The following is a 12,711-nucleotide window of genomic DNA, read 5'->3' as shown; positions in this document are numbered from 1 at the left end:
CGTTAGCGGTGTGAAAACAGAGCTGGGATGGTGACGTTTGGTTGACAGGCAAAAATGTCATTTCTTTCCTGGCTACAAGATGTTGTAGAACAGAGGGAAAGCATGTTTTCTTACAACACCTCCAATAACTTTTGATATGGGTTGGTGGAGATTTGAAAGTCACAGTGGATCAATAACAATATGATACAACACGATAAACAGATGTCAAATGAGTGGGGATACAGGGTTCATGATGCATTGCTACGGCCAGCCCTGAGCACTCGCTGGCTTTGGAAAGCGCTTATTGCTGCTGATCAGACTAAATGAACTCCAGTACTGTGTCAGGCTCCAGTTTGTCTCAAATGGTCTGGGCAATCAGAGCATACAGCCAATAGATGGATGCATTCTCTCTGTCCTGGCTCTGATTCTCCATCCTCCTCATTACTCTCATTACTCTGAAGCTTGTGGGTTATCTAATGCTCTCCCCATGGTTTACGGTTTGGCTGGGGATTAGACTCATTTTTCCAAGGGCATTTTATAAACAACCCTGTGTGCCTCCCGTTCCCGTGGGCTGAGCTGATGTAGCTGCAGAATTTATGACCTCGGAGGCCACTCCCATTGCAATACATTATTCAAATTCATTCCCTTTCTCACACACAGAGCCGAGGACAATTATTTGAATATCCGCAGGAGTGCGGCTGGAGTGCCGTGGCTCGTCTTCAACGGCAAAGATGACGAAATTGCCTCACTCCGGTGGATCAAGGTTGTAGGCAATGAAACACTCTAATGTATGGCACAGTTTGATATTTCGGTGAAGTCATTGATTCCCTCGTGTCAGACCTTGGCGAGGACGGCTCCAGAATTCACAGAATGTAATTCCAATCCTGCCTCGATGAGGGAACTTTTTCTTCTTACAGTACTAATTGGACACTTGGCTGGCAGCACATGCTGTGAAATGGATTTTCCCCTGAATCAACAGAAAGGGCCCTCAGAAATTCTACATTATGCCCCTACCCGGCAAATAATTTCCAAGGCTTCTGTACAGAGTATAGCAATCGGATGATATGTGCTCAAAACTAAATTGGTGTACTGCCTGAGAGGGGACAAAACGGACTGATATCATGCGAGCAAAACGTTATTGAAGCTGTGAACAGATGCAGTGTCCTCATTCCTCAAATAGCAAAGCTCTTCTCTGTCACACACCTACACCATGATGTAAGTGTTGTTCACACCACAACAACACATGCGTTTGTACCATTCACAGATTCCATTGCAGCACCTCACAGAGACAGACTATAACTCACACTGGATTACACCTCCTGCACGAAGGCTTACTAATACTGTACTCTGGTTATGAACAAAGAGGAAGGAGGTTCTTTTCTTTCTGAAATGTGACCTCACCCTCCCAAACCTCATTTCCAGTTTCATCTCGTGGCTTCAGTCAGTATGATGAATGTCTGCTCATTAATAATCAGATGTTTGATACTGTGTACATTCACACTTAGCATTATCTTTTGCAATATTATATTATTTAGAATTGTATTGTTATTTATTCATATTCAGCATAATTGTTGTTATTCCTACTCTACTCAGAGCAGAATTCATTGTTAACAGTAATTGACACATTATCATCTCATAAAGATTTGAGGTGAGAGCTTTGCATTTTAGTTTGGTACCAAAGCCAGTATAGAGCAAAGCCAACCGTTGAATTAAGGCACAACATTTCAATATAATGTCAAGCTATAGCCAACAACTTTGTCTGTCTGCCGCCAGTCTGGTAGTATAAATTGAGTGCTCAAAATCTGTGCTTTGGGGCCAAAAAACATGTGCCTGCAAGGCAAAAACAATAACGGTGAAAGTAGTGAAAGTAAACCAAGACAGTGTGGGCCTTCAAACCAAAACAAATGCACTTACTAACTGCACTAGGTGATAAATGCTTTGTGGGTTTGTACAAAAGCACCTTTTACATTAAGGATAGCCATTTGTTGTTTTTCAAAAATATTGATTTGAGAAGCTTTAAAAACATAAAGTCCTAACACAGTGTCTAAATGCTTCTTTGTTCCTCCCACAGCTGTCAGAAGTATCAGTACACATTAGGTTTAAAGGTCAAGTTTAGCAGAGGAAGTGATATACTGTCCCGCTGTCAAGTCTTTTTCATTGAGCTCTGACATTCCTTTTGTGTGTGAGTGTTTGTCTTTGTATATGTTAGAGGTAAGGATAACGTTTCCAGTAGCACATCTGCCTCAGAGAATCTCTTGTGCTTGTATCCAGTTCCCGTCACTGATACCATGAAAGCAATCTCAGAGATAACAAAACCTCATTCAAGCATTAAAAGCAGGAAGAGGACAAGTAAGAGCCTGCTCACCATCGTTCCCATAAGTAAAACATGGTGTGCCTTTGTTGTTAACTGATGAAAACCAGTGTGATGCAACGCTGTCTTTATTCATGACGGTACATGGTGGGAGGGTTTAGCCGTGAATGCCTGCGGCTCCGTAAATAAATCATCGACACTCACTGAGGAGAAAAGCTCCAACAACAAAACATTTTTCCTCCCTGATGACGAGTGAGTCACTATTCAAAGGGAAAAGAGGCCCAGATTCTCAGCCGTCAAGCATTCAGACATCAATTTCACTGGTGTGAAAAGCCAGCTGACAATACAGCTAATTGATGAGGATTATCCAGCACGAAAGGAGGAAGCCTGATGACGTGACTCATCACGACCATCTGTGCAAGTACACTGTATTTTCACAACCATGCCTTGGAGAGCAGAATAACTTCCTCTTTGACACAAAGCCCCAAACGAACATCAGCCTACCCCAACCAGCTCTGCCTCTGCCTGGATATTGCTTTCGCTTGCACCCGCACTTTAACTCCCGCAATGTCGCTGCTGAGGGAAGGCAAGTACACCCACTGAGTGTCAAATATTGAGGGAAATGTGAATCATACCCAACATCAAAACACTTCCCTCAAAATGCAGAGACCTGAAGGCACACAAACACTTCACAATGTGTCGACTAGCTAATGACATTTCTCAGATAGCTAATCCAGACCTTTTTTTTGGTATTATTTAAGTGCCGAACAATTACAAGTTCAAAATTGTACATTTCATAGCGCAGAGAGCCAGACATCTTGATTATCAGTGAGATATCATCATGCCTTTTCTTTCCTTTTCTCCTTTCTTTCTCGGGGCTTTACATTCGATCTTCCTTGTGACGCATTACCACAAACTGGTAGCTTCTCTGTAGCTGCGGGTTAGATCATTTGGCTTGTGAAAGTGATGCGTCTCAGTTTCAGAAACATAAGATCATCGGGCCATTACATTTGTGTCTGAAAGGAGCGCAGCAGCTGCTAAATATCCCCAGACTCGGAGTGAGACATGTAGTGACACAGCTGGCGTGCCTTGCAAGGGGAAAGTACAGTGATTCTTTTGAATCAGTCAAAGCGAAATTGCCCTTTCACTTCAAAGCGCCCAACAGACAGATGAAATTGAAACACTGGAGGAGTGTCTGAACACTTATAAACAAACACACACACAATTTGTTGTAGGTGAAAAAGGAAAGTGATGAAATATGAAGAATAAAACTGCTCTGGCCTTCCCCATGCAAATACACACACCTCCCTTCCCCCCCAGCTGGTTCCCTTATGACTCATGGGGGATTACTTGTCTGACCACTTTAATCTGCTTGAAAGTGCCAAAGCTATTTTCTCCACCCATAGAGCAGCAAACAGACTGCTTTAGCCCACAGGCAGGAGACATACATTCAGGTTTAGGTTTCATCTGACCAATGATAGCCCCCCCCTGCAACTACTAAACCCACGCCGCACGGCTCACAGGAGGTGGAGTCGAGCAAATTTCAGTTGGTATGTATGGCCAAAAACGGTAGGCCTATCTGATTCTTTGAGGATGTTGCACAACGGTGATGAATAACAGTCACTTCTAACCACAAACTGTTTTTTCTCCTGATGCAACAGGATATCCCACACATGATAAGTGTTCTGATATAAGAGGAAGGTCAAAAAGCTGACAGGGAGAGTTGCCAAAGTATGGGTTGCCACTGCCAAACGATTGAACAGTGAGAGAAGCTAAGTAGTCTGACTCAAAAAATAAATAAATCAGCAGATGGTGGGGTATGAACCTCTGTTGAAACATTTGATGCCTCTTATTTTTGAACAATCAAAAGCCTGATGTGGCTGAGAGAAACATGTCTGCTACATCTCATCTGGTTCAGGTTGTTCCTGTCGCAATCCTGCTTTGGTGCCAGGTAAAGCACTCCAGCTGGGAACAAGAGGTGAGCCGTTCTGTGGTTACGTGACTCAGATTCTGGAGGAGAAATAATTGTCTTTCGCTTTCTCTTTCTCCATAATTTATCTCTGTAAAAACCCGCCACCACCGCCCACCCACCCATCCATCCATCCATCCATCCTCCCTCTCCGAGACTCAGAGGAGCCAGCGTTATCAGCGGGTGTCGTTTCATGAGAGCCATCATCAAAGGCAGCTGCCTGGTTTCCATGGAAACAGCCCACTTCTGGGGAGGTGGATCGGAGAAGGCATGTGTTAGAATGCTGCGGGTTACTATGGAGACTGGAGCGACAGCTTACATAAGTATTCACTGTGTGCGTCTGTTGCACCAAGGCACATTCCACCATATAATTAATGCTCTGAGTGTTTGCTCGCTGCTGTCGAAAATTACAACAATGTCATTTCAAGTGGCAGGCAGCGGCGCTCGTCGGCCGCGCCGCCGCAGTCAAGGTCAGGCTAATTTCCCCGCCAATTAAGCCCGGCTTGTGCATGGAACAGCTGTCAACTGCCATCTCCAAGGTGACACATCAAATTATTCTTTTTTTTAACCATCCCAAAGCCACTCATAAACACTTTGCCCATTCTCCCAGATGTGTTTCATGTTTGCTTTACTAAAAACTCCACTGAAGACAGCCACCGTGTATTCGTTCTGAATGCGGAAATAAGACATGTTCCCTGAAATGAAACTGGAGAGCATGAACCATGAAAGGGCGCGGACAGGAAAGGAAATAGGATGTAAAGGTTGAAGTCAATGTGCTTTATTGGCCCTGAGCTATTCTGCCAATAACTAATGGATCCCCTCTGAGGAGAAACACTGCAGTTAAATTGCCTTGAGTGCCTGGACTCCAAATGGAAGTAGACAAATGGTGTCCATCTTATCTGAACAGGGCATAATGCATTTTTCTCTATCTCAGATTTATGCGCTCATCACATCATTCCATCATCTCTGTCGAGCTGCAGCCTTTTAAGTCCTGATTGCAATTACATTCTGAATATATGCTTCACTTTCATCTTTGGTGCACATGGCTAAGCAATGTTCTACTGCAGCTGTCGTGACGGGCAAACAAAACAGGAGCCTTATTTGAACAGCAAGAGATTACAATATAAAAAAGTAGCTCAATGTTTATTTGCTGAAAATAAGCCTCAATTGGTCTCAAGTGAACAATCTATGATTAATATTTAAAATAGTAGTAGGCTTATGGTAGCTTGCGTGGCATGACATTTAAAAGCAAAATGCAAGATTGGTAAAAGATCTTCAATATTTTTCATATCTTTTCACCCTGTTATGATTTGGCCTTAAAGAGGCTGCTTGTGCTGCCTCTCCAAAACTAGACTACAGCCTGGTTGTAATTGAAACCATGTGCTGTGTGCTGCATACCATGTGGTGCCTTCTCGACTGTTTCTGAGACTGTTGGAAGACGGGGGGAGGTTAGGAAACCGCAACATGACAAATGTTGTACTAATAACACTGTCACAGCAGCCAGTGCCAGGCGGGAAAGACTCGGCTAGAGTGGGGTAATTGTTTGACACATGAACTACTATATAAGGACCTCCTGTCTGTGCTTTAAAGGGATAGTTCACCAAATAGAAAAATATGTTTATCTCTTACCCTGGCTGAGTGTTGGAGATATCAGCCACGACTGCCTTTTCTTATGGAAATAGTGCAAAAATACAACTTAAATGACCTTTTTTCCACCGACCTAAAGCTGTGATCATTTCTGTACTATTTTCCTCCACCGAACAACAACAGCTAACAGTATCACTGCACAGAAGGAAGCGTGACAAATAAAATGTAGTGTGGGAATATCTATCTTTGAAACTCAGACAATAACAATCTAAAGTGATACATACTAACTAGTGAGCGCACAAATGTACATGTGTTCTATTTGGGGTTGAAATGTTCCTTAAATTATAGATTATGATATGTAGGTCACATATCATAATCTATCATTTAAGGAACAATAACTATTATCTCAAAATACATAATAACCTTTTGATAGTGACTGTTCTCATGGAGATTGGAATGAAGTTGATCGTTGGTGACCATCAAATCATCCATCCTGTTTGTGAGTCCTATAATGACTTCCATCTGGCATTTTTCATCGTAACCATATTCAGAATGTTCAGTGGATTAAGTTGTAACCAAATATACTGTGGACACATGTCAACAATCTCTGCCCTGACAAATAATCTGGTCCTCAACATGCAACATTAAAGGAAAATAGCTGTTGTTTGTGTGGCATCAGTGTAGCACAGTTAAGCGTGTAAACTCAGATTAAAGTTTGGACCTAGGTGACTAGAATAACTATTGCATGCGACTGTAGCACCAGGGACAGATGGCAGGAGGGAAATGCCGTCTGACTACGGCAACCCGGAGTGTGACGGGGACATGCTCTACTACTAGGTGAGAAGAATGCGTTGTGACACTCCTCCCGGGCACCTTGTGAACAGTGTGACGGTGGCATGAAAGCATCAACATGCCAGTTTTCACAGTGCACCCCTCGTGCAGGCCTGCCAAGACTACCAACACTTCAACTTCCCCACCACACCAGAGACTTGCACTGATGCCGCTGGAAGTGCCGCTGCAATATTTTACCACAAGGATATTTATTTTTTGGCCCCGAAAAATATGCTTCAGTGAGCAGTGGGATGGGAGATAAGCTCATTAGTTGCCTGAGGTTGTTGTTGTTGTCAATGAGGGCTGTAAAATACTTTTATAATTCAATCAACTCCACCTTGGCTGCGCAGTGAGTCGACTCCACAATAACCTCCACTCACTGTTTTTGAGCAGCTGTTGTACCAAATCATGTTCTGATGTTACGCAAACACCGCAGCAATAATGTGACACAATGGTATTTTTGTGTTGTGCACCAACGAAACAAAGATGACTGTGTTGGGTTGGCCCAAAACCACCCCACTAGCAGAATTCTACAACGTGTGCTAAGTCACTGGTAGCTTTCCAAGCCCAGCCCAAGGAGAGTTCAAGGCTGCTTGTTTAGGTAGTAAGGCAGTATTTTGGCAGACATGGAAACCTTTACACCTGTAATCAAACCAGAGGTCAACACCCCTGTTTTCACATGTCATAGTATCACTCTATCTCTCTATTTCCAAGTAGGCTACATGATTAGCGATAACAATGACCAACTTCACCCGAGTCCTGCATGCGGCCGATTTTAGGTCGGGAAAAAAAATAACCATCAGTGTCATGGAGACTAGTAATTACCTTGTCTTTCCTTCCAGGGGAGTGTCTCATAAAATAGGCTGCATTCTCTCCTGATGAATTATAACCATTATTACTGTACACATCACAGACGCCCATATTTCTTGGCAGTAAACATAGAGTTTGAAGCTCTGTCATGCCTACTCTGCAACCTTACTGATACCCTGCAACTACCTCCAGTCATAATCAGAATGTCAGAGTGGTGCAGGGGGGGTGAATAATTAATGCTGTGTCTTTTTAGGCTTGCTTTGTTTATTTCACTAAGCAACAAATAAGTTTCTTGCCCCGATCGCCCGCGGCCAGATACTGAGCTTGCCTGCCGCTGCGTTCGACTTCTAATGGGACGATGCCTAGCTCAGAGAGCTTCTTTTTTGTTGCCAAAGCATAACATAAGATTCGACAGGGAAAAAACAAAATTGTGCAAGGATAAAACACCGGATGAACTCCTAGAGCGCTGAAAACCGGAGGGGGACATCAAAGCAATTTATAAGGTGCGAAAACACTAATAACTGCGAGGGTAAATCATGTTATTAGCATGAGAGCTGACATGGCTCCATGGCGTGACACATGTTTACGTAGGCCACCAGACAGACAGACAGTAGATAGCGGCTCGGTGCTGAGAAGAGCGGGGGTGCCCTGTTGTTTCCATGCTGCCAGGAAACTCTGAAGTGTCCTGTAGTGTCAAAATGTACTGCAATCTCCTTCCACTTAGGAAAAAAAACACTATTCCGGCACACCATCTTAGAATGGCAAGATAAGAAGGGACATTATCTATGACCTCAACCTTCGTGATGATGGAAATGTATCTATTGACTATTCGCTAAGCCCTGTCACACTTAGTTAACTGTTGCTATGTCATGGTTTCTGTTTGCAGACGGAACACAGCAGTTAACAATTATTACAATAGCAGATTTACTCTACAAAATTCACAGTAAGTATAATATAATTGATTTCAGGTGGAGGTAGACAAAAGAAAACCTCTCAATTCTGTCTAGCAAAAGCCAATTTTTCTTTCTAAAATGTTACTGCTATTTAAGCTAATATCAGCTGTCTTTTGTACAATTTAAGCTAACACATGAAATAATGATGTGCATTTAAAGATCTAAAAACTAGAACTGTTCATTATTTTGTAAGGTTTCGTATCTAAATGATCGCAACTGTTCCCAATAATTTTCCAACCCAGAGATGGCTGTCATTTTATAGTTACATTTGATTGCTAGTTAATGGGGTCATTTTTACTACCCCTCTGGGTGCTCTTAATTTCTGGTAGGTGTAAATCATAAAATGTCACAAAATTATACTCACAGTAAAACAGCAGTTTTTCTGCCACACAGCATGTTTTTCATTAATAGCATGCTATTTTGCAGGACAGTAATCCAAGATTAGATTGTAGCTATCTATGATTTGACCATCATGGTTTGGGGGGGGGCTTTAGCTAATGGACAAACATGTTCTCCTAACTTTATGACCTCCTGTCTAAAGCTGACATATATTGGAAGAGGATGAGTTTCAGATATCACCTCCATCTCTCAGCAGCCAATGTTCCAGAGTAATGGTAATCACAGCTTTTTCCTTTCTCCCGTCAGATGTTAAAGTTAGCCTCTGTAGCCTTATCTACAGACAGCACCACACCTGACTGTCTTTAGCCAGCCCTATCTCCCTCTCTACATGATCCACAGCACCTGCTGCCTGTCACAGATAGACTTAGCCCGTGCTAAATCCAGCTGTGCTGTCCAAATTAACGCAGACACACCACAGAGTTCAGCAGCATTATATGCTGTGGCAGGCAAATCAATGATAAATCGCAGTTTTCATAATGAAAAATGTTCAGGGAAGTACTTACTGCAGAGCAACAATACTGAGGATGCGTTATTGTATTTTCCGTATTGATCCTGCTGATTTATGCCGACACAATTGGATTTTTTTGGTCTGTTGCTGAAAACAAATAAAATGTGTCGGGCGTATTGAGTGAGATATCTACACAAAGCCTCTCTTGGCTCTCAGTGGGTTTGATATTAGCTCTTAAAAAGAAACATACATTCACACACATCATCATACTGTCACTGTCCATCCATCAGAGAGAGAGGGAGAGGGATCCATGTGTTTATCTGTGTTTGCCTTACAGTCCCCTCGTCAACATGAAAACTCAGCAGCAATTTGTCAGCTTGTCTGGACGGGTCTTAAAATGGTGTCATTATCACAGCAGGCGCACACCCCTTGCCAGATTGCCTGAGGTTGCACTGCTTAGGCCACACAACAAACATTCAACAGGTTCCGACTGCTGCATCTGCACATCAGTCAGAGGCTTGTGCTGACCAGGAAACTGTAGCTGTTGGTGTGAAGGTCAACAACCTACTTCCCACACAGAGCTTATGTGCAGCTGCAGTCATATAATGTAGTGTAGCAGTTGATGCTTTTAACCTACGTGTTGAAACTGAATTAAAGCAGCAGTTGTCCTGTGAGAGAAGCAAACAAGTGACTGGAGGATTTTCAAAGCTAAGCACAGAGGGAAAATAATAATGAAGTGTTTTATGGGCTCTGTTGACTTGCTGTCACTAAGAGAAGCTCAGCTGAATCCTTCAAGGAGCAACAGCAATGTGATGGCTGTTCAACCTCTCGTGCTTAGTACAACTATGTTTTTGGGAAATATACAAACTGCTTGATTCTGTCATTTCTCCTATTGCACCACCAGCTGTGGGGGAGTCAGCATGGCGTCACATGTTTGGTCATCTGTCAGGGATGACCGGCTGCTTCGTAACCGAAACTGCGTTTGCTAAAATAATGAAGGAGAGTCTTGTGTCTATGCTGCATAACCAAGATGCTTTCAAGCTTAATGCCACTCCCTATACGTTGATATCATTTCAGCAGAGTAATTCACAATAAGCCACAACAAATAATGAACAAACCTAATTTAATTAAGAATATGTTGAAAATATGAATACAATCGTCTGAGGTTGATGCTTATTATTAAAAGAATATTATCAGTTTGGAAGTATCTGTGATTCAAAAATATGTATTTACCAGACAGCTACAGTGGACAAAATATAACAATACTTTGATTTTCAAAATAAAAGCCCACTTTCTCAAACAACTACTTTAGCATTTAAAAAACTGAGATGTTGTGCAACGTTCCCCAGCATTGTACACACCTTATTGTGTGCTTTTGAGTCATCTTCACCAAAGCCTGCCTGCATTTCTGGAGGGCACTGCATAGTTCAAGATGAGTGTCGGGTGGGTAGCTTTGGTATGTGTGTGTGTGTGTGTGTGTGTGTGTGTGTGTGTGTGTGTGTGTGTGTGTGTGTGTGTGTGTGTGTGTGTGTGTGTGTGTGTGTGTGTGTGTGTGTGTGTGTGTGTGTGTGTGTGTGTGTGTGTGTGTGTGTGTGTGTGTGTGTGTGTGTGTGTGTGTGTGTGTGTGTGTGTGTGTGTGTGTGTGTGTGTGTGTGTGTGTGTGTGTGTGTGTGTGTGTGTGTGTGTGTGTGTGTGTGTGTGTGTGGCTGGTTTTTGTGTGTGAATGAAACAGCATGGGAGACGAAGGGGGGGGATGAATAACGTGTCAGGCTTTTTAGTTGAGAGACTTCTTGTGTTGATTAATAATTGAGCTGTAGTGAAGCGGAGAGCTGTTTCATGAGCCCCTCTGTCTCCAAGTTAAAATTAGACCCTTCTCTCCGTGCAGACAGTCTCTTTGAACTGCTACTGTCTCAGAGCATCACTCAGCTCTCTCTACAGCCCACTTGGGCCTTTCAGAGCAGTACGCCTCAGTAGATATGAGGAGAGACATAAACATGCTTGGCGGACAAGGGTAAAATCGGCTTTTTATACAAGCCAGCGAACAGCACTACGCTATCGACGGGGTGAGGGAACATTTTGGAATATGCTGTATATGTATAAGAATTCAAATGTGAACGCCCATTTTCTTTTGTGTTGATTGGGGACGTTCATTTGATATTCAAAGCTCAGCTCTGCAGACGTTTTAATGAAGTTCTGTCTCCCCTCTGTCTACCTGTCATTGGAATATCCCCCAGGCTTTCTTGTCTTCGCCTGCCCTCTGAGTACCAGCAGCCCATCTCAATCTGTCACTGCTGTCAGGCCCACTACGCCACCGAAGAACCCAGAAAGTAGGACACAGAGAACTCCTCGCACACACTGAGAGGCATGCTTTATGAAATGTAACAAGAAAATACACATTTTGCGACAGAGGCCTCAGAGTCCGTCAGTGGAATGTCTGCTGTTATCTCTGGGCAGCCGGCTCTAAATGGGGCATTCAGTGACTCTTCAAAGCCCCGTTTCTTCGGGGCAACTCGAGCTGCATTGTTACTGTTTTAATTAGAACTGCTTCTCGCCTGCTCTGTGAGATCCACCCAGCCTCAACATCAAAGCGCTGCTCTGAATAATGATGTAGCCCTCCATGCCTCAGGTACAGCCTGCATCTCAGAGTACCCTCCTCCTCCTCCTCCACCTCCTCCTCCTCATCCCCCTCTACACCTCTTTGTACCTCTCTGCTTCCTATTTAATGCTATTTCTCTGTGCGCTGACATAACACTTTTTCGTCGTGTTCAGGGCAGCAAATGTATGGTAAGCTCTCTGTGTTTGTGCTCCATGTGGCTCCACTACCATGGTGGTTAAAACGATCTGTAAAGGACACATGCTTTCAATTTCTTCGTACGTATGTCCTGTGGTCGATGATCACAAATCAGTTTACCTTTGATTTTAACATCTCAACGCTCTGCTGTCCAGGTGCCATGGTAACATCTGTGAAGGACAAACGCTAGGGTTAATGAGGTACCAGCTAATACAGAGCACTGGTTTTATTCATCACTGTTCTTATTTGTTTTCAGTTATCCCAATTATATCAAATGGCATGAATGAGAAATTAATCAATTGCAGACTCCCCATGTACAGTATAGGTGTAACATAAGCATAATATATTGCTCTAGGCACTTTATATCCCAATAATAAGCTGTGGAAGAATACTGCAAAGGTTTCAAAAGAAGAAAGGAAAGAAAATGAATATGTGGATTTAATGAGAAAATAACTGTCATTTATTGAATTACTTTTACTTACAAATAAAGCAAATACCGCTGTTATTACGCAATAAGAATCAACTTTGGATTCTGGAGATAGCAGTTTGACAGAGCAATCCCAACCCAGGGTTAACCGATACGTTTTTTCGAAATTGTTTTGCGGTAATACATTAACGAAGCTACCTCACTGC

The 12,711-nt window shown here is 42.9% G+C and overlaps 1 long non-coding RNA gene across 1 annotated transcript in view; it reads right to left on the bottom strand.

Moving 5' to 3' along the window:
• Window positions 1-12,711, bottom strand: part of LOC117459299 (uncharacterized) — a 47,032-nt gene that overhangs the window by 31,801 nt on the left and 2,520 nt on the right. Inside the window, exon 3 of the long non-coding RNA XR_004553509.1 lies at window positions 12,199-12,248. This is a non-coding gene — a long non-coding RNA (uncharacterized lncRNA). The remainder of the gene's footprint in view (window positions 1-12,198; window positions 12,249-12,711) is intronic.

This window comes from Pseudochaenichthys georgianus, chromosome 15, assembly GCF_902827115.2.
Source record: "Pseudochaenichthys georgianus chromosome 15, fPseGeo1.2, whole genome shotgun sequence".
NCBI lineage: Eukaryota > Metazoa > Chordata > Actinopteri > Perciformes > Channichthyidae > Pseudochaenichthys > Pseudochaenichthys georgianus.
Note: the sequence above shows the minus strand (reverse complement) of the source record. Positions and strands in the feature narration are given on the sequence as shown.